Source organism: Staurois parvus, unplaced genomic scaffold, assembly GCF_062004578.1.
Source record: "Staurois parvus isolate SC_StPar_1 unplaced genomic scaffold, SC_StPar_1.0 ptg000080l, whole genome shotgun sequence".
Classification (NCBI taxonomy): domain Eukaryota; kingdom Metazoa; phylum Chordata; class Amphibia; order Anura; family Ranidae; genus Staurois; species Staurois parvus.
The window spans coordinates 7,855,990-7,882,419 of NW_028317876.1; the positions used below are offsets into that span (position 1 = coordinate 7,855,990).

At 42.0% G+C, this 26,430-nt stretch overlaps 1 protein-coding gene and 1 long non-coding RNA gene across 2 annotated transcripts in view; both read right to left on the reverse strand.

The window, feature by feature from the left end:
• STOX2 (storkhead box 2) overlaps positions 1-26,430 on the reverse strand; it is a 139,284-nt gene that overhangs the window by 74,713 nt on the left and 38,141 nt on the right. The gene's annotated exons all lie outside the window — the stretch shown is intronic.
• On the reverse strand, positions 22,299-22,640 carry LOC149469196 (uncharacterized). Its single transcript, XR_016311637.1, has 2 exons — positions 22,482-22,640; positions 22,299-22,389 (listed from the first exon to the last, which is right to left on the reverse strand). It is a non-coding gene; the product is annotated as an uncharacterized LOC149469196 (long non-coding RNA).

Genomic DNA, 26,430 nt, shown 5'->3' on the forward strand with positions numbered 1-26,430 from the left:
CATTGAAAATGCATTTAAAACTGCGACACTCTGTCATCACTAGATGAGAACCGGGCCTAACTCTATGACCAATTGTTTTGGCTGACAGTAAGTCTGAGAACTAGGAACACACACATGGATGCACATTCCTAGTTCTCTGCTGCAAGTTTAATTAACATTCTCAATGAAAATGTGCACTAACACCATACACCCTCCCCACCCCCTGGGTCCTTTTTGTACTTACCTCCGTAAGTGCTGAGCTGTCAGTGCCCATGCAGCTTGTGAAGCAGTCTGCAGATTTGAAATCCCCCCTATTCTACCTCTTCTCTCTGCAGTGCTTCTGGGATGGATCAGAGTGATCCTCTGTGTTAGTGCTGACCATTTAGAATCCCTCTGGTCCGTCCCAAAAGGTCTGCACAGAAAAGAGGGAGAACAGCAGGGGTTACAAATCCGCAGACTGCTTCTGGGCTGCGTGGGCACCGACAGCTCGTCATCCATGGAGGCATGTACACCTGGACCTGGAGGGTGTCTGGCATTGGTTTTTCTTTTCAGAAAAAATGAAAACTTTAAGGATACGTTATAACTCTTTTGGCCCTACTTCTCCTGTGGGTCAAAGGAGTGCACTACGCTCTGCGCTCCTGTGACCTGTATTCAGCTGACAGCAGGCTAAAGGATGACTTTCTTCAGCCAGACTCTAGAGAAGGGGTATCAAACTGGTGGCCCTTCAGCTGTTGCGAAACTATAAGTCCCATCATGCCTCTGCCTTTGGGAGTCATGCTTGTAACTGTCAATCTTGCAATGCCTTATGGGACTTGTAGTTTGGCAACAGCTGGAGGACCACCAGTTTGACACCTGTGCTCTAGAGAGATCCTGACTGTAATGTCAGTATCCACCCAGATGATTGAGTGGCAATTGGCTCAGCCTCTCCACATGGCACTGGGAGCCTGTACCAGTTGCTCCTGCTCCTTCCACAACCCAACACTGCAGTGAGCGACAGTCACCAGCTCTTTGCTCACTGAAGACCAAGAATCGAGCGATTGGTGATCTTTGATCGCTCAGTTCTTGGTGTAGAGGAGGCAGGGGACAGATGTAGCATTGGATCGATGCTGTACCCACCTACATGAGTAACACCCGGTTCACACATGTGCGATGCGGGAAACACTGCGATACCTGTGTTTTTCCCGCACGGCAAACTGTTTTGTGAACTGCCGCGAGTATCAATACAAAGTTAACGACACCCAAGAAAGCAGGTCGCACATACAATGCGTTTGCCTGAACCAGATCGCATACAGAATGAACATGTAATCTGGTTCCAGTGAAGCTAAAAAAAAAAAAAAGCGTCTGCAGTGCGATTTCAACTTATTTAAAATTAATGGGCTCAAATCACACCCCACAAAATTGCACAGGAATGATTCACATGCGATTCCTAGTGTAAAACTAGGCTAAATGTTTTTTAAAGATATCTTTTAAGCTATCTTAGCACATAACACAAAATATTACCTTGACTTCAGAATACGGGCAGCACAATGGCTAAATGGTTAGTACTTCCACCTGGCAGTACTAGGGTCGCTGGTTCGAATCTCAACCACGGCACCACCTGCCTGGAGTCTCCATGTTCTCCCTGTGCCTGCATGGGTTTTCTCTGGGTACTCCGGTTTCCTCCCACACTTCCAAAGACATGCTGGTAGGTTAATTGGCTCCTGTCTAAATCGGCCCTAGTATGTGTGTGTATGTATGAATGTGAGTTAGGGACCTTAGATTGTACACCCCTTGAGGGTTAGGGACTGATGTGAATGTACAATATATATGTAAAGCACTGCATAAAATGACGGCGCTATATAGGAGCCTGAAATAAATACAAAATAACCAATAATCCTTTCGAATGTTAAGATCTCATGAGCACAGCCCTCCTAACCCTCCTGTACTGAATTGTATTGGAATGGTGCGGTCTCTATTTTGTAAAGTGCTGCAAACCTGCTGGTGCTATACAAATCATATACAATAAAAACACGTTCCTTGAAAAATAAATAAATAAAATTCCAATGATTGCAGCCCTTCGGTTTATATCATGTATAAGACCCCAGAATAGCAATAGATGATAAAATTGAGTATAACGAGCTATGACACAAACACATCATTATGCAGCCAAGACATTTAAGGGGAAAAGCATGAAAAGTGAACCATACTTGTCAATGACTGACAGATGGGACAGTACGTTTAGGTTATTGCACAGAACTGGAATGTAATAAAGTCTCCAGAGGTGACGTTCATCCCTGATAATGTGATAACAGACATGTGCTGACAGTATGTCGCATGCTGCTGTCCTCAACCCTCCGGAAAACACTTTCCAAGTGATTTCTGATGTCACAGCAGATGGGGGCAGCACGCCAGCTACTGCAGTACAAATCCAGCATGTATAGACTGACAGAGATAAATGCAAGCGATTTACTTGAAGGACTGCTAACAAACGGTTAACTTCTTAGCCTCATGCATCCAATTGGAAGGCAGGCTGAGACCTCAGGTTGCTGGGATGATTAACTTCAGCCAACACAAAGCAAAGCCATGTCTCTATCATAAACACAGAGAACAGGAAGAGGGATATTCTGGATGAACCAATCAGGAAGCAGACAGACATGTAGATGGATCTGGTCACATGGAATCTGTTGCTAAAGCTCACAGACCCTCCTCTGCACAACAACAAAAGCAGCAGCAGCAGCAGAGAACCCCCACCCTCCTTCCCTCCCTCCCTCCTTCTCCTGGCTGTGCCCTCGTGCTGGATTAATATTCTTTCGCCCATCAACCCCTCACTACCGTCATAATGCTAGACATGCTGTATGTTCTGATGTCTTACCCATGATCCCTGAACATAAACAGAGCAGGCAAAGAACTCAGTAGTGTGTAAAGGGCTCATACTGATGATGCCTCCAGTACAGGCAGCTGGAGGTGGGATGGGGGCGGGATGGGAACACAAGTGACAATTGCCTGCCTGGCGGTGCCATTGGTTACCTAATTACACAGGCTCTCTTTTTTTTATGTGCTCAAACACATGGTCAAGTGACACCTATGGGGAGGGTAAGGGGGGTTGCTGCACATCTGAGAAGACTAACAAAATCATTACCATTACAGTAATGTTACACCACCACCTAAAATGCTCCTGGCTGCAGCCCAAGCTCTCTTTTTTTTTTTTTTTTACCAAAAGAACACAGTAGTTCATAAATTACCGGAGCTGCATTCAATTCACAGATTTCTTTAGAATATTTTTATTCAAAGTTAGGAATGCAGCTTTGAAAAATCATGATATTTTAAAATATAATAAATAATGTTGGTCAACCCCTTAGGCTACATTCACCCCAGTGATTAGGGCCGGCGAGATATGTAGCAGCAGTAAGTAGAGGTTCCTGCTGTGGCTCCCGGCAGCTAGGTGTAGCTACCAGTACCATTCACTATGACAGATCACCAGTGGATACAGGGATTTGTGTATGTCCACACAACCAGCGATCACTGCAGGTAATTGCTGGCTGTGTAACGTTCCGCGAATAGCTGCGGGCGCTGGCGACCGGTCATTATAGTGAACAGGTCCGGTGGCTGCACCTAGCCGCTGAGACCCGCAGCAGGAATCTCTGCTTCCTGCTGCTACAATTCAATCTTAATCGCTGGTGTGAATGTAGCCTAAAAGGATTTTTTAAAACTATTTTTGAACAGAAATAAGGAGATATTGGTTAACATTGTTAAGGTTAACCTAAATTAAGTTCCAATTTGACTTGAAAAAAAAAAACAAGGTCCAACAAGTTGCAAAACTGGGTTCAGACGTTAAAGTGTTTTACAATTCATCATTAAGTGGAGTTTACCAGCGTATGAATGGCCTCCCTCTGGAACATTGTTAGGGCTCATGTACACCGCAGCTCCAAAACTGACGTTCAGGAGCTGTTCAGTGTTTTTTTTCAGCAGCCCCTGAACTCTCCCTAATGTCTTCCTATGTGTCCATGTACACTATGTCGTTTACAGGCAGTTGAGTTTACAGTCGTTTTTTTGAACGCACCAAACTTGCGTTCAGGAGTAGATTTTACCGGCATTTCAAACACCAATCACTTGTAAACGCGGTTAACCGCATTTATAAGCATTTGCGTTTAGAACCGTTTTTTAACTGTTCCATGTCCAGAGCCTTTTTTCATAATCAGAAATGCATGCAAAGTGTTTTCCATGTATTCAAATGGACCTAGTACACCAGCGCACTCAGTTCCAGGTTTCGCGTGAAGGAAAAACGTGAACGTGCTGCATTATGCTCATGATGGGATCCATAGTGAATACAACCAGAACAGGTCACCTCAACACATACTGCTCTCTCTGCTTCTGTTCTCTCTATTCCTTCAAAAATGTCTGAAATTGTTAATTTTTTACTATTTTTCAGTGCATTCTGGGCATTTGAGAAGGTCTCCTGAGGTTATCTTTTAAAAACTCTTTGAAACGCAAACGCACATAAACATGGTATGCAAACGCAGCTAAACTGGCGTTTTTTGATATAGGTTTTCCAGCAGTCAGTTTCCATCGTTCAGAAGAGTTTTCCAAATGCCCCGTGTACATGAGCCCTTGGTCTGGGGAGAGGGGACTGTTAAATGGACTATCAGATTTAAATAAACTTACAGAAAACAACAGAATAATACAGGCCATAGATGGGAAAAAAAATCAAAAAAAAAAAAAAAAAAAAATCGGTCGTTCAATAGGCCGACGTTACCACCAACGGTAAAAAAAAAGAAAAAAAAATTGCCCGATATTCGTCCCATCTACGGTCGGCATTTAATTACTTCTGTCCCTGCAGAGAGCTCCACTATTATATTTGACATTAAAAAGTATAGCAGATGCAACATTGTATCTATTTGTATCCATTTTGGATACAGATGGTTTTATTCGGATACAAATAGATACCTTGTTGCAACCGCAATACTTTTTCATGTCAAATATAATATCGGACTAGAATTCTTCTTCTTTTTCTTGCAGGTCACGGCTCATGCGCAGATTTTTTATTGGTAAAAAGATCGGCCGATTTGCCCATCATTGTTGTGAAAGTCGGACAATTTTTTCCAACTTTACCGATAAAAAATGTGCCAAAATCCAGAAAAATGGCCGACCAATTAACCCATTAACGGTGCGAAAATCAGACGATTTTCGCCCCATCTATGGCCTGCCTTAAGCCAGCCATAGACGGTTTGAATTTCAGCTGATTCAGCAGGGATTCTAACCACCTATGGGCAGGCTGATTGTACCCAAGTCGATGGTCATACAACTTGGGTACAACCAGCATGTTGGATTTTTCATACAATTACTGCTAGCAGCTAACAGTTCCACAGAAGGGATTCCCCCATCAACAGACCATTGATGGGGAAATCAAGCGATTCTTTCCTGCAACCCATGGTTGCAGGACACAAAACTGCATCGTATATGGCCTGCCTTACTGGCAGGATCACCAGATTAAAAAAAAAAAAAAAAAAAAGAGATAAATCCTTAGAAAAGAAGATGAATGCAGCCATCACATCTAAGAAATGGTAAGCTACAATATAAAAAAAAGTTTCATTTTGGGTTTACTACTATTACTTTAGGTTCTGCTTTAAGCAGAATTATCTTGCATAAAAACATTTCATTTTCCATTTTCATTTTTAGCTTTTGTTTCTGGTAAATAGAGGGTCCATGCCGTAGCATTTTATCACACGTTTTTGCCTTTCCTGATTTTTTTGGAAAGTTCTTGCAGCTGGTAAAAAAGAAGCCTTTTACTAGCCAGCTTCCAGTGTTTTTTTAGAATTGGTGCCAGGCTGGGTGTTAAAGGGGATTGATGAACACAAAAGACAATATCCACAGATCGAGTTATTTACAGTGCTGCATGGTGGAGATGTGGAACTGCTTGGAATTGGCGCAGTGGCTTTGTGCGCAGGACAAAAGGATTATACAGCAGAAAAGAAAGTAATGTATAGTTTAGGGTTGAATTAGTGTTAGTCTCAATTTAGAGGCTACATTAGGCAAGTGATAGGTGAATGCGCTTGGGTTTGATGCATGAGCATTTACAGTGAGCTCACTGGAAAATCTGCAAATTGCTAACTTTAATTCGAACACCCCTGATGTCCTGAAAATCACAATTGCCCATTTTCAAGGCTAATTGGCAAGGAATTATCAAAGGGCATGGGGAACTGGGCTAAGCCATGGGGAACATGTACTGTGAAGTGACACTCAAAGGCGTATCCATCATGAGACAAACAAAGCATTTCCCTTGGGCGGCATTCTTCAGGGGGGTGGTGCCGCCCCAAGGCAGAAGGGCAAAGCCGGCTCTTTAGTTAGGCCTTGCGGCCAACTAATTTACCTGCTTAAAGAGCCACCTCTGCTCCTAACTAGTCAGGGTCTGAGGGCAGGGGAAGGAGAAGCAACAGGCAGGAGGCCCCCATGGAAGCCCATCCTCTGCCCCATTGACCACATATGTCTGAGGAAGCCGCAGCTGTTTACTGTGAATGGTTGCAGCTTCCTCATCAGACCCTGGGACAAGAACAGTATACCACGGCTGGGGTGGGACAAATTTAGATCTGAGGGGGCAGATTTTAGTCTTGCCAGGGCAGCACAAAACCAAAATACACAACTAAGGCCACTCCGATCTGGTCATGTGTTCGGCTCCCTGTCATCCAGCACCAGCTTAAGGAGAGAGGAGCAAGCACCAACAACGGATGGCCCCTAGTAAGCCTATGGGTGATGTCACTGTTCAGACATTCCAGCCATTGTCAAGTACTCTTTACTCTCCCCTGCAGCTGGCACTGGCTGACACAGGGGAGAACACATTACCAGACTGGAGCAGACTGACAATAGGCAAGTATACAGACGTTACACAGGTTAGTGAGTACTGTTGTTAGGAAGGAGGAGGAAGCAGTTTTAATATTTGTTAAATATATCCCCAAAATCTATTTTAAGCTTATATAAGATTTAGGCCCCTTTCACGCGGGGAGGTTCCACAACAATTAATTGGGGGATCTGTGAGCTTATCAGAGCAGAGCAGGAGAGAAGTTACACCATGCCTGTTCAGTTTCAGCACAGCAGACACCTGTCACTTCTATAGGCAGCTGGGTGTAAATGGACTCTGCAGATTTTCCCTCACTTCCTGTATAGAAAAATCATTGCAACTGTGCCAGTAAGTGAGGGAAAATCCCTCAGAGTCCCAGATAGCAGGAAAAACCCAACAGGAGTTCTAATCCTTACCGATTGATCTGATTCTGAAAAATGTTTGGGCTGGCATAACACTTTAACATTCAAGTATCCCACTGAAATCTGTATTTACCTTCTCTTTATCAAAAGTATCAAGATATCTACTGTGATTGCCCTTGAAAACCACCAACCCAAACTGCACCTAGTGGTATTTCCCAAGAAATATCTAATTTGCCCCGAAACATTTCCTAGCAAGTTCTCGAAATACCTTTGAGAAATGGCCCCTCACATGGCCATTTGAGGGTAAAAACCAGATCATCAATGATTGCATCAGAAAATAAAAGAACATGGGTCCCTACATCATTACAATTTGATGCATTAAGCTGTTGCAAAGGATTTCTTACCTGGCATTCCCTTGACACCTTTAGATAGGGGGGCAAGGCCAAGTCTATGATGAGTATAGAGTTTGGAAGATATGGAGTAATCCATTCGGATGATAAGAGGTGCAGTTCTAGACTAGAAGAAATGGTGACAAGTTTAAAAAGATTTAAACATAGCCATAGGCAACTATAGCTGCAAGTTTGGCCCTACACTGCAGCTTGGCAGATGTGTGTCCAAGCCAATAACTCTTGCAGTCTCTTCATTAAACATCTAAGCAGCAAAGTGGTCCTTTAATCACCAGATGGATTATTGGGTGGTAGAAAAGTCAGCTCAGCTCGCTTCTGACATGACCACATGCATATAGGAAAGTGGATCATGGACAACTGCTGTCTGTACTTTGCAACCTTAAGGTTAGATACAGACGTTAGAGAATAGTCATGGGGAACCTGGTGACCATGACTGAGTAAGGATTTATTTTTCCCAAGCAAATCGCTACTTTTTTTAAACTTGTAACAAGTCAACACATGCAGAACTCCCCATCCCCTCTCTATAGGGAACAGGTATTGTTCAATCATATGACGGTCGGATTGTGCACGTGTAGCCAGCTGGTGTCTATAGGCATCTTTACCCAAACAATGTTTGTTCAGCTGAAAATAGTTAATAAATCAGCCAGTAACAATATTCCTCCTTTTGGAGAATAGTTGAGTTCAAACAGGTAAAGAACTATGTTGTACATATTGGTGTACTGCGCATGCGACCTGACTCCCTCATTCTTGGCATCAGTAAGATGTTAAAATTATGAATTCTGATACTTAGGTGACATAAGAAGTCACTTTTCAGGCACAAAGAAAACATCTTGCAATAGATCTGCTCCTGACAAGCTATTTCATAAGTATGGTGCACTTGGTTGGAACTTGCTAGCGGTGGGAGGTCAGCAGAAAGTGTACAGTGGCAATGGTCAGCAGACAAGGTCAGAGGTAGCTACTGAGTTTTTGGTTGTTTCTTCCAATACTAACATTAAAGTGGTTGTAAAGGCTCGAGGTTTTTTTACCTTCATGCATTCTATGCATGAAGGTAAAAAATCTTCTGTGTGCTGCAGTGCCCCCAGCCCCCTTAATACTTACCTGAGCCCCATCGAGATCAAGCGATGTGCACGACAGCTTCAGCTGTCTCAGGTCTCTGCTTCCTCATTGGCTGAGGCGTCAAGTGATAGACACTGGCTCCTGCTGCTGTCAATCACAGACAGTCAGCCAATGAGGAGAGAGAGGTGACGGGGCCAAGCCATGGCTCCACGTGTGAATGGACACACGGAGCAGTGGGTGCCCCCATAGCAAGTTGCTTGCTTTGGGGGGCACCCGGCAGAAAGGAAAAGCCAGGATTGCCTGTGGGGAACCGAGAAGACTGCTGACATGGCACAGGAGATGGTCAGAAACTGCAGGCAAGATACAAGAAGTGGTCAGAGGCTGCAGACTTGATACAAGAAGTGGTCAGACGCTGCAGACCTGATACAAGAAGTGGTCAGAGGCTGCAGACTTGATACAAGAAGTGGTCAGAGGCTGCAGACCTGATACAAGAAGTGGTCAGAGGCTGCAGACCTGATACAAGAAGTGGTCAGAGGCTGCAGACCTGATACAAGAAGTGGTCAGAGGCTGCAGACTTGATACAAGAAGTGGTCAGAGGCTGCAGACTTGATACAAGAAGTGGTCAGAGGCTGCAGACCTGATACAAGAAGTGGTCAGAGGCTGCAGACTTGATACAAGAAGTGGTCAGAGGCTGCAGACTTGATACAAGAAGTGGTCAGAGGCTGCAGACTTGATACAAGAAGTGGTCAGAGGCTGCAGACTTGATACAAGAAGTGGTCAGAGGCTGCAGACCTGATACAAGAAGTGGTCAGAGGCTGCAGACCTGATACAAGAAGTGGTCAGAGGCTGCAGACCTGATACAAGAAGTGGTCAGAGGCTGCAGACCTGATACAAGAAGTGGTCAGAGGCTGCAGACCTGATACAAGAAGTGGTCAGAGGCTGCAGACCTGATACAAGAAGTGGTCAGAGGCTGCAGACTTGATACAAGAAGTGGTCAGAGGCTGCAGACCTGATACAAGAAGTGGTCAGAGGCTGCAGACCTGATACAAGAAGTGGTCAGAGGCTGCAGACCTGATACAAGAAGTGGTCAGAGGCTGCAGACTTGATACAAGAAGTGGTCAGAGGCTGCAGACTTGATACAAGAAGTGGTCAGAGGCTGCAGACCTGATACAAGAAGTGGTCAGAGGCTGCAGACCTGATACAAGAAGTGGTCAGAGGCTGCAGACTTGATACAAGAAGTGGTCAGAGGCTGCAGACCTGATACAAGAAGTGGTCAGAGGCTGCAGACCTGATACAAGAAGTGGTCAGAGGCTGCAGACTTGATACAAGAAGTGGTCAGAGGCTGCAGACTTGATACAAGAAGTGGTCAGAGGCTGCAGACTTGATACAAGAAGTGGTCAGAAACTGCAGACATGATACAAGAGATAGTAAGAGACTCCAGGCATGATACAGGAGATGGCCAGAGACTGCAGACATAATACAAGAAGTAGTAAGAGACTGTGGACATGCTATAGGAGTTGTTGGAGACTGGGGGCATGCTTCAGGAGGAGAGTCCTAGACTGAATTTATATTTTATGAGACTGCTAGAAATCAATGATATAAAAAGGACAATAGGGAAACACAGATTAGTGTCTGCAGGTGCCCCGAGGACAACACAAAAAGTGTCAAAGGGCCCCAAGTGGCCCCCAGCCACAGGCTGGACACCAAGGGGGTTAAGGACATTTAATAACTGAAAATATTGGCTATATTGTAAACATTTATAGTCTGCTAAGCGGGAGTTGTGCTTTAAACATAGAACAGGGTTATGAAAACCTTTGCGAAAATCATCATGCATTATTTAACTTGCTTGTCATAGAATGCATTCTGCAAGCAAGGAGATAGGAGGACAGAGCACAAAGTGATGTGCTATGCCTGGAGACACCAGGGAGAGCCCTGCCACTATTGTAATGCACTGAGGAAGGAGAGACAGTATGTTGCGGTGAGGGAAAGCCCTGAGCTTCTGGGGATCGGCCAAAAGCAACAAAAAATCTGCTACAGTAACTGATCAACTGTGACAGGCAGCAAACAGGGATCTCATTCATTAAAAAAAGCTGCCCATTGAGCAAAATTATTGGTACAGCAAGAGCTTTTTGTCTAGTTGTTTGGACTTGCAAAATGTATTAAATGGGTGAATTACCCAGAAACATAGCGTGAACTATAATGTCAACGTTACACAAAATGTCACCGTACAGGAAATAAGGCATACCATTTCACTTTTTACTAACAGTTGAAGACTAGTTACGGATACAGCAATGAAACAAATGCCCATTGACATTACACTAACAGATACTCAGCTTCTCAAAAGGGGGGGGGGGGAAACCTGAATATCACAAAAAAAAAAAAAGTTTTATATATACAGTACATACTACCAAACAGTCTTTGGTCTGAAAATGTAACAGTAGTGTGGCTCTCACTCAAATCTTAGCAAAGCACCAGTCATTCATATGTTCTACCATATGGTACAGAGCAGCCAATAGGAACAGTGATGCTTGAAGCAACTAACGACATCTTCATTCAAAGGTACAGGATATAGGCATTATGTTTAATCTGAACAAAGGAGTACTTCTCTACTGAAAGGTAAGGCCTGTATCTTGTATCAGTGAACAAAACACCCTGGGCTTTCTCCACTAAAGGCAAGTTAGCCTTGTTTTAGGTTAGGATCACGCCTATTCAGTTTGCGTTTGATCCATTTCTGCAGTGTTGTTTTGCAGGGTTTTTTTTCCAGCTTGTTGCTGGGCTGATTAAAACGCATCAAAAACGCACTACATGCTTTTCTGCAGCATCTCCATTGAAGTCGATAGGATAAAAAAACGCAACATTTTGCGTTTAAAAAAAGTCCCTGACCCTTTCCAAAAAACGCACCGGGTGAAAAATGCAGAGATGTGAACCTGTCCCATAGGAAATCATGTTAAATGGACTGCTGTGCGTTTCTGCAAAATGCAATGGAAAATTCATAGATGTGAACCTAGACTAATGCAGGCCATACATGGTTTGAATCTTGAATGATTTTTCGTCCGAAAATTGGAAACATCGTTCCTCGGTAATCCGATGGTGCCATCAATGATTTCGAAAATGGGCCGACCAAGTCATAAAGTTCACCAGTTCACCCCATATAACAGGCTAAACTTCTGTTCCTTCCAGGTCATGGACCATCATTAAGTTGAAAAATCGGTCGTTTTTCACAAATTTACCAACATGCCTGATCACCAAAAAGGGGAGGAACCACGAAAATCAGCCGGTGCCATTGACCCACAGAGCAAAAATCAGCCGATTATTCTTAGGTCCGAAAAATTGGTCAAATTTCGACCCATGTATGGCCAGCCTAAGTCTGACTGAATGTGGTGGATTGAATATACAGCTGTAGTTGAACAAATAATTGCTGGATGCTACAGTGCACCTGCTGCCTACTCTGCCATTCAGTATTATTCATTCCTGCATTCATTTCAATTCCCTGAATACTTTGCTGAGCACTAGTTTGCACTATTCCAGCTCCTCATATTAAAAACAGATCATGGTGCTGCAGGGCCTGTGCACACCACATGCAGTGCTTTTTTATTTCTGTATCAAAAACACATGGAAAGTAGGTTCCAATGGCATAGATAGTTAACACCAATGCAGTCAGTTCCAGAAAAAAAAAATTACAACATGCTGCTTTTTTCCTGCACAGAACTGTAGTGGAACACAGTAAAATGCATTAAAAAAAGAACCGTACCCTAGTACAGTGAAAAAAAACAAAAAAAACAGAAAGCATATGGAAGGCATCCAGAAACGCATCAAAAATGCACCGGAATGCATCAAAAATGTGCATGCAGAAATACCTCCAGAACGGATCTGAAGGATGTTTTTGTGGTGTGAACGGGTCCTTAAATTAGAACTATAGGCACATTTTTTTTGTCTATTCTACTTTTGCCTATTTTTTGTTTGCTAGAAATCGTACCGCACAAAAAAAAAAAAAAAAAAAAAATCACAAATGACTCTCTTCAAAATCGTACTGTGGCTGGTCCACATGTATGGGAACGGGCTCTGCAGAAAAGTATTTTATTTCACCTGTTCTGCGAATCTGTGAGGTTCAAATCGCATTCATATATATACGGGCAGCACAGTGGCTAAATGGTTAGCACCCTCACCTGGCAGTACTAGGGTTGTTGGTTCGAATCCCCACCACGGCACCACCTGCCTGGAGTTTGCATGTTCTCCCTGTGCCTGCGTGGGTTTCCTCCGGGTACTCAGGTTTCCTCCCACACTCCAAAGACATGTTGGTAAGTTAATTGGATCCTGTCTAAATTGGCCCTAGTATGTGTATGTATGAATGTAAGTTAGAGACCTTAGATTGTACACCCCTTGAGGGTTAGGGACTGATGTGAATGTACAATATATATGTAAAAGCACTGTGTAAATTGACAGTGCTATATAAGTACCTGAAATAAATAAAATAAATAAATAAATATATGTGAACTGAGGCCGACAGACTTTAGTAGGGAGTAGTGAAACTTCACAGCGATAGTTTATGCCTGTGCTCCTCCTATGAGGGCATGACAATGGCGTCACTCTTTCAGCTGGATTGCTAACATTATTTAGCAAATTTCCAAAACGTAAATGCCTGTTTTGATTATGGCTGGCCCTGAAAAATCCAACAAGGTGAGTGAGACTCGCTTTCACTTTTAATTGCAGTAGCAGGTATACGGAGCTAGGAAGGCAGGTGCAGACATCACTGCAACATTCTCGGGGGGATTTATGAAATGACATATAAAAATAAAGTATCAGTTTTAGGCGAATTGACGGTTTAAACCTTTTTCTGGACCACCAAGCTTGTGAAAAAGGCCAGAGCCACAACCTGACAACAGCAACAACACTAACAAAATCATAGCACAAGCAATTCTGCTCATACTTCCACTCAGGCTACTGCCATTCAATGGAAGAGATCATCATTTCAGTACACATGAGCTGGATGAGCTGTGACTAATGCAAGGAGCAGATACAGATCAATTGCAGGGTTACAGAATACAGACTAAATAAACATTTCCAGACATGGATTATGATGATGATGATGAGGAGAAGCTGACACAGATGGAATTCACATATTTGACTTAACAAAACAAAGTAATGACGGAGCCAAAAACAAAAAGAAACACAGCTGAGTTGTTTATGCGGTTGACTCAAGTTCCATATTGGAATTGTTAGATTGCACAGAATGTTTTCAATCTAGTTTAGTACATACATTGAGGGAAGTTTTCTGAGACTGGGTTCACGTAGGTGGGTGTCGGTTTTCTGCGCGATTTGTAAAGAGTCTGGTGCGATTTTGTTCAGCGATTCAGGTGTGAATTTTTAAAGTGTATGACACTAGAAATTGCACCTGAACCTTTTAGAAATCACACTGGGGAAGCTCACAGATACGTGAACCAGATCCATAGAATGCTGGTTTGGTTCACGTGTCATGCGAATCGGATGCAGTTCAAAACGCATCCAATTCACGTATACTGTATAAATAGACTAGCCTCTGATCCTCCGTTTTGACAGCTAGCGAGGGATCTTCTCCTCCCGCTAGTTGTCAAAATTAAAGAAAAAAAAAAAAAAAAACACGGCCGGAGCCTCACAGTCCTCTGTGAATAAGAAAGTACAAGTCCCAACAGCCTCATCGGCTGTCAGCTTGTAGTTCACAATGAACTACCACGGCGCTGTGCAGAGCTGTTTTAGTTAATTGATTCTTCTTGTCAGTATATCTGCTTGCCTGTACATCCCGTATGGGCAAGCAGATATTCTGACAGGTCTGCAGGAGACCTGCATGGCACCAGCAATCTGCTGATCGCAAGTGCAATGCTTTACAGGCTCCTGCAACAAGAAATAATAAATGTGCATTTATTATTTTTTAGCAAAAAGTGAACTTATCCTTTAACTATCTGCAGAAAGTAATACTCAAAAACTAAAATAAAGACGGCCATTAAATTAGTGAAGATTAAAAATTTAAAGTGAAAATCAAATCCAGGCAGGTGCAAAAACGCCATTTAATCAAGTTACTTTTTCTGTCCAAAAAAAGAAAACAAATAAAAGGGTTTTTACATTGGACTAGTATACATAACCCTTTTTTGATATCTGCTTCCTAAAATTCCTCTGCACATCAGCCCTGGAGTAGGGGAATGGAGAGTGACACGGAGTAAAAAGGTGGAAAAGGAGATCACTTCATCCGTGTCTTGCAGTTTCTTTACTGTCCAGTCACAGACTGGGATGGGCCCAGAACCAGGCTGTATCACTTGCAGTGTAGTCTGCTTGGAAGAGCACAACCTGGCTATGCTGTCTAGCAGGCCTATCTGAAGAGATCTATAGTTCCTTTAGCAAGTGGAATGGTTTGACTAGTCAAAATTCTCTAGTAATCCACAGGCAGTACTTATGCCTGTTCACTCCCAAGCAATGTGAAGCACACTATTTGCAGTTACCTGCGTTTTTGGTCATAGAAAAATGCAGGTAACAGAAATGACAAATAGAAAATAACAGTTTTCTATGTGTTGCATGCACACCAGAACACTATATTTCTCTGCGTTCTTTAGCTGAGCAATTTCATGCAACATGCAGTGCGAATAAATGCACGTAAAGACACATCTCAAAAGTGCTTCAATGCTTGACAGTAGATTTTCCATTAGGCTCTATTCACACTTGAGCTGAGTGACTTGGATTGATTTTCAGGCATTTTTTGAAGCATTTGTAAAATCTTTTTTTTTTTTTTGTGCATGTTTGAGGCTTGAGTAATTTCATTTTTATCCAATGGAAAGTCATTTACTAGGCAAGAAAACACACAAAACCGCATTTCTCAGGCACTTCTAATTAAGTCTGTTGGAGCCAAAATGTGCGACTCTGCCCCCAAAAGACGCTTGTGTACTTTTCCAAGCGATAAGCTTCAAGTGACAAATTAGACATACCACGAGTTTTAGGTCATTTTCTGGCCTGTTATCTGGCTTAAAATGATAATAAAGAAATGCTCAAGCCTGATGCATGTGCAAAAACATGAAATAAAAAAAAAAAAAGGCTGTGCAAAAACATGAACTAAAAAAAAAAAAAAGGCTGTACAAAAACATTCAAAAAAAATCAGAAAAAACACCAGCTCAACTGTGAAGGGGGCTAGTTTCTTCCATTTCTGCTTAGATATCATTGTTTCGTCAATGTTTTCTAACTAATGCAGGCCATACACGGGTGCGAATTCCGAGCTAATTTTCTTTCCAAAATCCTAAGAATTTTCTTTTGATTTGCGCACCATTAGTGGGCCACAGCATCAGCCGATTTTTGTGTGGCCAACAAATTTGAGTGATCGCATTTTGTAAATTTTTTTAAAAAATGAACACATTTCTAATTAATGATGGGAGAATCATGTGAGAAATAGAATTGAAAAAGAAACTAGCTGTGACCTGGAAAGAAAATAATATTCCCAGACATGAAAATTATTTTCTGTAGCAACATGAGGGGAAATTGAAGACTTGGCTGGTCAGATTTCAAAATCAATAGTGACACCCTTGGATTACAAAAACTTTCTGATTTTCTAAAGAAAATTTATTCAGAATTTGACCCATGTAGGGCCTGCATAAGGCCCCTTTCACATGGTCAGACCATTTGTATGTTTATAATCCATCCGTTGGCAATGAAAAACAGACAGCAATGTATTTCTGTGACCCAACAGATGATCATCCATTTACATCCGTGTCTGTTCCGGTCCATTTTTTTTCCAACAGACAAGGGTATGTCCAGATCCGTTGAAATATAATGTATGCAAATGAATGCCATCTGTTTACATCCACTTCGTTCATCTTCGTTTGTGGCAAGAAACATTTTTTGTTTACACTTTCATCACGTCTGATTGGCCACTGCAACAACTAAGAACAAAATGATGCAAAAAAGGATGTAGACTGATGTAAACTGCCCTGAACTGATATAAACTGATGTAAACTGTAATCTGTTTTTAATTTGAAAGAACATGACTGAATGAATGGATGATGCCCTGTGAAAAGGGCCTAATGCAGTTTAGCAGTAAAGCCTGGACAGGGTAGGAGCACCAGGAGGCTAATGAGCTTGTCACTGTCACCCTTGTCTTGTCAGCACGTTTTCTCTTAGATTGTAAGCTCCAAGGAGCAGGGCCCTCCTAACCCTCTTGTATTGAACTGTATTGTTGCTATATTGTCTCCCTTTATTTTGTAAAGCGCTGAGCAAACTGTTGGCGCTATATAAATCCTGTATAAAATAGTGCAGCAAGGCCTGATTGGGTGCTAGTGCTGGCCATCCCTCTTCTAGTCTAAGGCCGCCATGTTCACATTTACACAGGAATTCCTTTTGTGGGAACAGAACCTAAGTGCTGTTTGTTACCCAGATTCTCAACACACCTAGGCTTCATGCAACAATGAGAAACCAGGCACTGCTCAAAATGGTGCTTATAGTATGAACTTTGAGGATAAATTTATCTACGGTGCTTGTAAATGCAGAGGTCAATGACGGCTTATTTTAAAAGTGTGTTTACTGCCTGTTAAAAATATGTATATATTCAAACTTTTCATAATCTGCCCACAGTTCTACTATCAGGTTGCATTCCAGAGCACTCTATATGTACATAACTAAGCATCTTTGGGTGTCTCCTGTTCCTGTTTGCCTGCAATTACTTAGCTAGCAAGTGAACAAAGGTGCACTGTAAATCATACGCCTTACTTTTAACGCTTTCCTGTTGATGCATCCAATAATATATCCATAATAAACTTTATGAATAAAGCATCTCTACAGTCAGAAGATGAGTAAAATGATGATGCTGTAAACACTTGTATTAATTAAACCCTTCATAATAAACCACAAGCAATTTGAGGCAAGAATAACAGTGTAATAAAATATTCATTGAAGGGTGGTTATATTTAGACATACAACACCACATTCACTATTTCTCTGCACACAGCTGTAATATATAACCAGATTCAACCAATAAATTAGGTATTAAATCAGTTACCTATAAATCCTTAAAAAGTTGCTCTATCTAGTCAGAGAATTATTTTGTTTGTAGCCAGGTTTCCTCTTGAAAGAGATATAAGTGCTCTATTGGAAGCTATTCCTATTGTTTAATGACATTTAGCTTTGCAGATTTTCTCAAACTGAACACAAAAGTACAGTGGTCCCTTATGCTGACACTTTATGCCTTCTTGCCCAATGGATGGCAGGTACTTTAAAAAATGATTACTTTAGGCAAGCACTTATGGATACTGTATATGCTTTTTATGTGATGATTGTAAAAATACAGAAATGTAGTCAAAATATAGGTTTCAGTCAATACAAAATGCAGGTGTTAAAACTCATAGCTGCAATACTAATAAAGGTTTTAAAATATAAAATGTTGTATTAATTGTTTCTTCCTCTCAGGCTTCTGGGGAAGAGGCATCGGGAAAGGCTTAATAATCTACAAATATTTCCCAGTCTGAACATTCTTTTATGTCTGTAATTTAAGGCTTCTGCCTTTTGTGGCAAAAAAATACGCGTGGTCATTTAGGCAAATAATTCTATTTAAACTAGCGACGACTGCAAAATACCAGCCAGGTGGCAACCCTACTGTATATATACATGGATATAATGCAGTGATTGTGCAATAAGTCACTCCTTTTCTAAATCCAATAATTTACTTCTGAGTAGTTTATAAAAAGTCACAAGAGGTATTTGTAATGATCTGAACCCTCACCCTCGAATTGCTCTAGTAGTACAGCCTAAGGCACCATTTACACAGGTGATCAGCCACGCTGTGAATCCCAGCGCCAGGAATCCATCTGGAATCTAGCGACATACAGTGCAATGACAGGCTGTCACACAACCAGCGATTATCTAGTTATCACCGGCTGTGCGAGCCAGTGAGACTTACAGCATGGGTAAAGGCCGGTGGGAAAAACCAAAACTTATTTTTCTCAATTTAGACAGATTTTGGGAGGGTTAAAATTGCAGTAATTTTTTTTTTTAATTTGGCATCTGTGTCTCACACAGGGGAGGGAGATTTCCCTTCACTTCCCATGAAGCCAGAGGAGGATCTCTTTTCAATGAAAGGGAAATCCTCTCTTAGGGTGATAAGTGTCCTCATAGAAAGATTTTCTATAATTCTGTTCTGGTAGCAACTCAAAGTTTTGGAGTTATCCTCAATTTCATTACCAGGGACATTGGTAATCAGAAAAATTAGAGAGAGGGAATCTTCCAAAAAGGGACACAGCACAATAAAAACCTGATGGTGGTTCTAAATTTCACAATCCTATCCACATACAGTACTGTATAAAAAAGGTTTGGCCTTCGGCTATACTTTAAAGCCCTGGGATTTTAATTTTCGTATTGTATACTGTCCTTGTCACTGCAGAAGTGCTCTATGATGGTAATATTTCTTGCTGATAAGACACCCAAAAATAGATATAAAAACTAAGCTGTCATGGATTACATGAATTAAACTAAAGTTTTTCTTAGCCAACAGTCTTGCCATACTTCAGCACCCTGGACAGAGTGTCACTTATCTGCACTGTCAGACTGATGACAGGTCTTCCTGGGGCCTTGCGGCTTGACACTGGCGCTCTGAGAGAAAGAATACAAGTGAATAACAGAGCACAAACCTATGCCTTTGAAGTAAGTTTGCACTATTAGGCCTCTTGCACACTGCAGCTTTAAAAAGCTCAGTACAGCTTTTTTTTTTACTGATCTTAAATGCAGCCCATTGTTTACAATGTGCCTGTACACACAGGCATGTAAACAAGAGCTGTGTATTTTGGGGAAAAAAAAGAAAGAAAAATCTGCATTCCTGGTCAGTATTTTGCATTGATATGTGCACACAAGCATAAATATTAATGGATTTGCATAGGAGTGTGTTGTACACATGAATGCGAATATGTGCATAAATACACATGAATACATGCAAAACAAATGTCTGAAATTACATCCAGAAAATGCTGATGCTCAAACATCAGTACCCTGTGCAAGAGACTGTAGAATACCCTCAAGTAGAACTTTTTGTACAAGCATGGGATCTTATATAAGTGAATGGATAGGTACTTAACCAGAGCTACATGCTAGTACAAAAACATAAAATGGCTCTTCATACTGTATGGGATGGTGTATGCTGTGAATAAGCCCTTCATCCTTAATCTGCCAATATTTAGTCCATGCAGGGGTCCTCCAACCAAAATCAATGTAAATGCTGATCATTTATCGATTAGCATGTAACCTATTCTTACAATTACACTTTCTTCTGTATGATACACTATATTGCCAAAAGTATCGGGACACCCCTCCAACTCATTGGATTCAGGTGTTCCAATCACCTCCATGGCCACAGGTGTATACAATCAAGCAGCTAGGCATGCAGACTACTTCTACAAACATTTGTGAAAGAATGGGTCTCTCTCAGGAGCTCAGTGAATTCAAGTGCAGTACCATGATAGGCCGCCACTGGACTCTAGAGCAATGGAGACGTGTTCTCTGGAGTGATGAATCACGCTTCTCTGTCTGGTGATATGATGGATGCATCTGGGTTTGGCGGTTGCCAGGAGAACAGTACTTGCCTGACTGCATTGTTCCAAGTGAAAAGTTTGGTGGAGGGTGGATTATGGTGTTAGGTTGTTTTTCAGGGGTTGGACTTGGCCCCTTAGTTCCAGCAAAGGGAACTCTAAGGCATCAGCATACCAAGACATTTTGGACAATTTCATGTTCCCAACTTTGTGGGAACAATTTGGGGATGGCCCCTTCCTGTTCCAACATGACTGCGCACCAGTGCACAAAGCAAGGTCCATAAGGACATGGATGAGCGAGTTTGAGGAGGAGGAACTTGACTGGCCTGCACAGAGTTCTGATCTCAACCCAATAGAACACCTTTTGGATGAATTAGAGCAGAGACTGCAAGCCAGGCCTTCTCATCGGCATCAGTGCCTGGCGTTAAAAATGCGCTTCTGGAAGAATGGTCAAACATTCCCATAGACACACTCCTAAACCTTGTGGGCAGCCTTCCCAGAAGAGGTGAAGCTGTTATAGCTGCAAAGGGTGGGCCAACTTAATATTGAACCCTACGGACTCAGATGACTGACTGGGATGTCATTAAAGTTCATGTGCGTGTAAAAGGCAGGCGTCCTAATACTTTGGGCAATATAGTGTATAATTGTGAAGGGTGAAGGTACACTAGAAACTGTTGCTCAATCACTTCATGATCTAGAATTATACTATGGATTCTGAAAAGCTGTGTTTTAGCCTACATTCACACTTTGAGATTTGGAATCGTGGGCAGAATCAGTGCAATTCCAAATCACATGGCAATAAAAGCACAACGCGTGGCATGCATTTGGGTGCCATTATCCTTTAATAGCTCCCGAAACGCAATGCAATCCTGCAGCGATTAAAAAAATTGCGTAAAGCTTGTTGTCCGAAAAAGAGCAGGAGCTTCTTTCTAAGCAACAAATGCGCATACAGTAGCCCATTCAAATGAATAGGCTGGTCCTAACCGACACACACAAAAATGACTGAAAATCGCATTGTCAAAATTACATAGAGGGAGCGTTGGTTCCCGCTATGCAATAATGTGAATGGGGCCTTATGGTTTCCCAGTGTTTGTATGTCCAAATCTCTACAGAACTGCACTATTTGTACATAAACACAGATTGGTATGACATCTTGAATGCGAAGTCCATGGCCAGATTATTTTCTCACAATCTGGGCCCTTTGAAAGTCATAGTTTTCTGTTCTAGGATATAGTGTAGCCACTGCATCTGATGAGTAGCATCCTGGGAGTTCTAGTCAGTCAATAAATACTATTTTTCTGTTCACGCTGCAGGCCTATGATATTTTACAGCCTTCAGACTTGCACTATATCCTGAAGCTGTAGGTTATGCTACAGTCTGCGGATCTCTGATATGCTATATTCTGCAGATCTATGATATGATACATTCTGGAGACTCTATAGTCATCTCTGCAGTCTGACTCAGAGTGCAAACTATGTTGTCACCTCCTGAATTCATTTGGAAAAAAAGGAGGACTCCTGCCAGAAGATTACTCACAGATACTCCGCAATTGACACTGCAGCTTGGCACAAGGTACAAATACGCGTTAGCAATTATAAAGTAAAATTATCACCAGACCGAGCACCACTCTGCGTTTTAAAAAGTACAGCTGCACATACATGAACCATTGTGTTACAAGGGGTATCTATACTTATTATAACTGAGATCTGGTTGACATATATAGCCTGATCTCTCAGAACTAAAATGTAGCAAAAATCTGCCCTCCTCATTTGACACACTGGGACCGACAGTCACATTACTACCTGACCTGGCCAATACACACCTAGTCCCACCACTGTGGATAATGATGCTATTTCTATGGAGAAAAGGGGATGTCTGTTGTGACATTTTCCAACATACACATTTCTGGATACAATTACACAAGCGGTTGGAGCTTGTGGGTGCTCATTACCATCCAATTATTTAAAGAATTAAAGTACCTATTTTCTACTTTTAAACGCAAATGCTTTGGAACTGCAAGGTAAAAACTGTGCATGCAAACTTGTACATCGGGGTTACCATTTGCAATATCCATTGTCCTGCCTTCTCTGCAGTTATGAAAGGGTTACAGAGGATTACAGGCAGTATAACCTTTGATGTCCACACAGTAAAGAGTCGATGATTGATAACCGATGATCTTTTACTGATAACATGTGATCATAATGAGAATGAATGAATAAATGTGCGGATGAATGTGAATAAATGCGGTAAAACTGAAATACAAACAGAATAAACAAACATAAGTACATATCTAACTTCCTAGCTATGTGCATAACATTCCACAGTACATAGGAGGGGTACTTACAGACTTTGGGGGTCTAATCAAGCCCATATATGAAGAGGGAACAGCATCCCACATGTACTTGCATTGTAGAATTTCTTCAGTCTGAAGAGATGAGGTCACTTCCTCCCAAGTTAGCAGACAGGACGTCCCTAGCCTTAAAGGGACAGACACTGCTAAATGCTAAAGAATGCCTTGTGTAATACAAGGCAGCACATCCATATTTTATATTATTTAAAAATCATGTTTAGGAGACTGTTTGCGGGGGAAGTGACGCCATCAATCCTTCACAGGAAGTTCTCTGTAGAATTTATTTTCATTCTTTGCCAGGAACCCGGCGTGTAATAGGATAACTCTATCCTCACTCTAATCCTCCTAGTCTCTTGCTCTTTAATCAGCTGTTTGCTATAATTGCAGCTGTCAATCAAATGAGAAGACAAAAGAGAGCTGAGAGAATCCACACTGTTCTGTGCAATGATCTGCTCTGCCACATACGGAAATGAAAGAACAATATATTAAGGTTTGCCATACGCAATACAATTTGATTCTCCAATTTCTGTACAATCTCATTTACATTTACCACAATTGTACGTATGAGCTTAAAAAAAAAAAAAAAAAAAAAGTTATGCCCACTTTTGCATTACATTCGGTAAAGCCGACATAACGTGAGAAGAACCCTGTACAATCCAATCCATTTCTATCCAAACACACGGGCCCTTGTATTGCATAGTTGTTAGTAGATCCAATACAGAGTGTACAATCTGATAGTACAGTGTATGGTAAGATTAGGATTTGGGTGTTGAAAAATCTATGACCATTGGGCTCTACAGATTGTGAATCTTAAAGTGGAACCTCATTGCATCTGAGCACCACAAACCAAAAATGCCATTTAATTTATTTTTAATATTCAAAGCAAACTCATCCATCTACCAAATACAGTCATGGCCGAAATTGTTGGCACCCTTGATATTTTTCCTGAAAATCAAGTATTTCACACAAAAAAGGTATTGCATTAACACATGTTTTGCTATACACATGTTTATTCCCTTTGTATGTATTGGAACAAATATAAAACAGAGGCAGAAAAGCAAATATGACATAATGTCACACAAAACCCCAAAAATGGGCTGGACAAAAGTATTGGCACCCTTAACTTAATATTTGGTTGCACACCCTTTGGAAAACATAACTGAAATCAGTCGCTTCCTATAACCATCAATAAGCTTCTGACACCTCTCACCCGGAATTTTGGACCACTCTTCCTTTGCAAACAGCTCCAGGTCTCTCTTATTGGAAGGACACCTTTTCCCAACAGCAATTTTAAGATCTCTCCACAGGTGTTCAATGGGATTTAGATCTGGGCTCATTGCTGGCCACTTCAGAACTCTCCAGCGCTTCTTTGCCATCCATTTCTGAGTGCTTTTTGACGTATGTTTGGGGTCATTGTCCTGCTGGAAGACCCAGGATCTTGGACGCAAACCCAGCTTTCTGACACTGGGCCCTACAGTGCGACCCAAAATCCTTTGGTAATCCTCAGATTTCATGATGCCTTGCACACAGTCAAGGCACCCAGTGCCAGAGGCAGCAAAACAACCCCAAAACATCATTGAACCTCCACCATATTTTACCGTAGGTACTGTGTTTTGTTCTTTGTAGGCCTCATTCCGTTTTCGGTAAACAGTAGAATGATGTGCTTTACCGAAAAGCTCTATCTTGGTCTCATCTGTCCACAAGACGTTTTCCCAGAAGGCTTTTGGCTTACTCAAGTACATTTTGGCAAACTGTAGTCTTGCTTTTTTATGTCTCTGTGTCAGCAGTGGGGTCCTCCTGGGTCTCCTGCCATAGCGTTTCATTTCATTTAAATGTCGACGGATAGTTCGCGCTGACACTGATGCTCCCTGAGCCTGCAGGACAGCTTGAATGTCTTTGGAACATGTTTGGGGCTGCTTATCCACCATCCGGACTATTCTGCGTTGCAATCTTTCATCAATTTTCCTCATCCGTCCACGACCAGGGAGATTAGCTACAGTGCCATGGGTTGCAAACTTCTTGATAATGTTGCGCACTGTGGACAAAGGCAAATCTAGTTCTCTGGAGATGGACTTGTAACCTTGAGATTGTTGATATTTTGCCACAATTTTGGTTCTCAGGTCCTCAGACAGTTCTCGTCTCCTCTTTCTGTTGTCCATGCTTAGTGTGGCACAGACAGACACACAATGCAAAGGTTAAGTGAACGTCTCTCCTTTTTATCTGCTTTCAGGTGTGATTTCTATATTGCCCACACCTGTTACTTGCCCCAGGTGAGTTTACAGGAGCATCACATGCTTGTAACATTCTTATTTATCCGCAGTTGTGAAAGGGTGCCAATACTTTTGTCCAGCCCATTTTTGGAGGTTTGTGTGACATTATGTCGAATTTGCTTTCTTTCCTCCCTTTTTTTGTTTTGTCCCAATACACACAAAGGGAATAAACATGTGTATAGCAAAACATGTGTTAATGCAATACGTTTCGTGAGAAATACATGATTTCCTGGAGAAATATCAAGGGTGCCAACAATTTCGGCCATGACTGTACATTCATATCTCCAGGTTTTATTTTGCTGAGAAATCTTTTTGAACCCCCCCCCTAGCATTTCTGGCCGTGGCCATCTTGAGTAAAGGCAGATGATTCATGTAGCATTTACTTTCTGGAATCCATCTACCCTTAGCTCAGGGTGTGCTTAGCTAAGAAAACCCCATCCACTCCACTCCTGATATGTATGACACGTATGATATCATTTTCCGAAAGCTGGAAACCAGGAAGTAACTGGAGAAATGTTAAAAAAAACCCTTCAAAACAAGTAAACATGATATACTTTTCTATCAATTGATCAGGGCCAGCAGCATGAGGATTAAATTAGTCAATGTTGCTGGAGAGAGTGAAGTGCAGCTTTAAAGTGATATTAAAAGCCTTTTTTTGTAAAATGAGATGTTGATAGCAGAATTTACTTGCTGTTGCTGTTTTTTTTCCCCCCCTGTGCTCGCTTGTCATACCTTTCCCTGGTTGCACTGCCCAACCTCAGATACTATACATTGGTGCCCTGTGTATGGGGGAAACTATACAGTCCTGCTCAAGTCTCTATTTCATGCATGTTCCCACTCTGAACTACAAGCACATGCACAGCTGCTCCCAGTGCCGCATGAGAGAAAGAGAACCAAAGCCACGCTGACTCCGGAACCCCTGGCAAACACCGATGTGGAGGAGGGCTGTGGCTTTGGTTCTATGTCTCTTGTTCTGCCTATATGTGCAGCGTTGGGAATGGTTGCATGTAGTTCTTATAGGAGCATGCACAAAGTAAAGACTCAGCTGATACTCCATAGATCCTGGCAAGAACAGGGGGCATCCACATACCTAACGTCGTTCGGCTTAGCTGGGAGACAGAGAAGCAAGCAAAGAAGAGGAGAAAAATTGAAAAATGAAAGCATGTAAGTCCTGTTATCAGAATCTCATTTTACAATTTATGTTTTAAGCACCTCTGCCAACATTAAATGGTTTGTCTCATCCCTGTAACTGAGACATCTGCAGGAGAACTTGTTCTTTTGAAAAACAACAGACTTACTGGCCAGGTCACCAGATGAAAATAGAAGAAAGAAACCCTAAAGAAGAAAACTAACATAGTTAGTACCATGTGATCTCTGTGATCATTCACAGATTTCACACGTAGCAAGCAATGATGTCAAAAGTGACATCTTGCTTACTACTCATGTGATCACTGATTTGCCAATCAGTGATCACAGAATCAGGACCTCGCACAGAGGTCCCGTACAAAGATCGGTGTTTCACTGTGTCCGGAGGGCACAGCGGTTACTGGATCGCAGTGCTGCTCGCTCCCAGGGAGCGCACACAAGCAGGGGGCGGGGAGGCCATTTATAAACGGCCACCCGCCCCTGCACTGCCACCATCCAGCCGTCTACATACAACGGCAAGCAGGAAG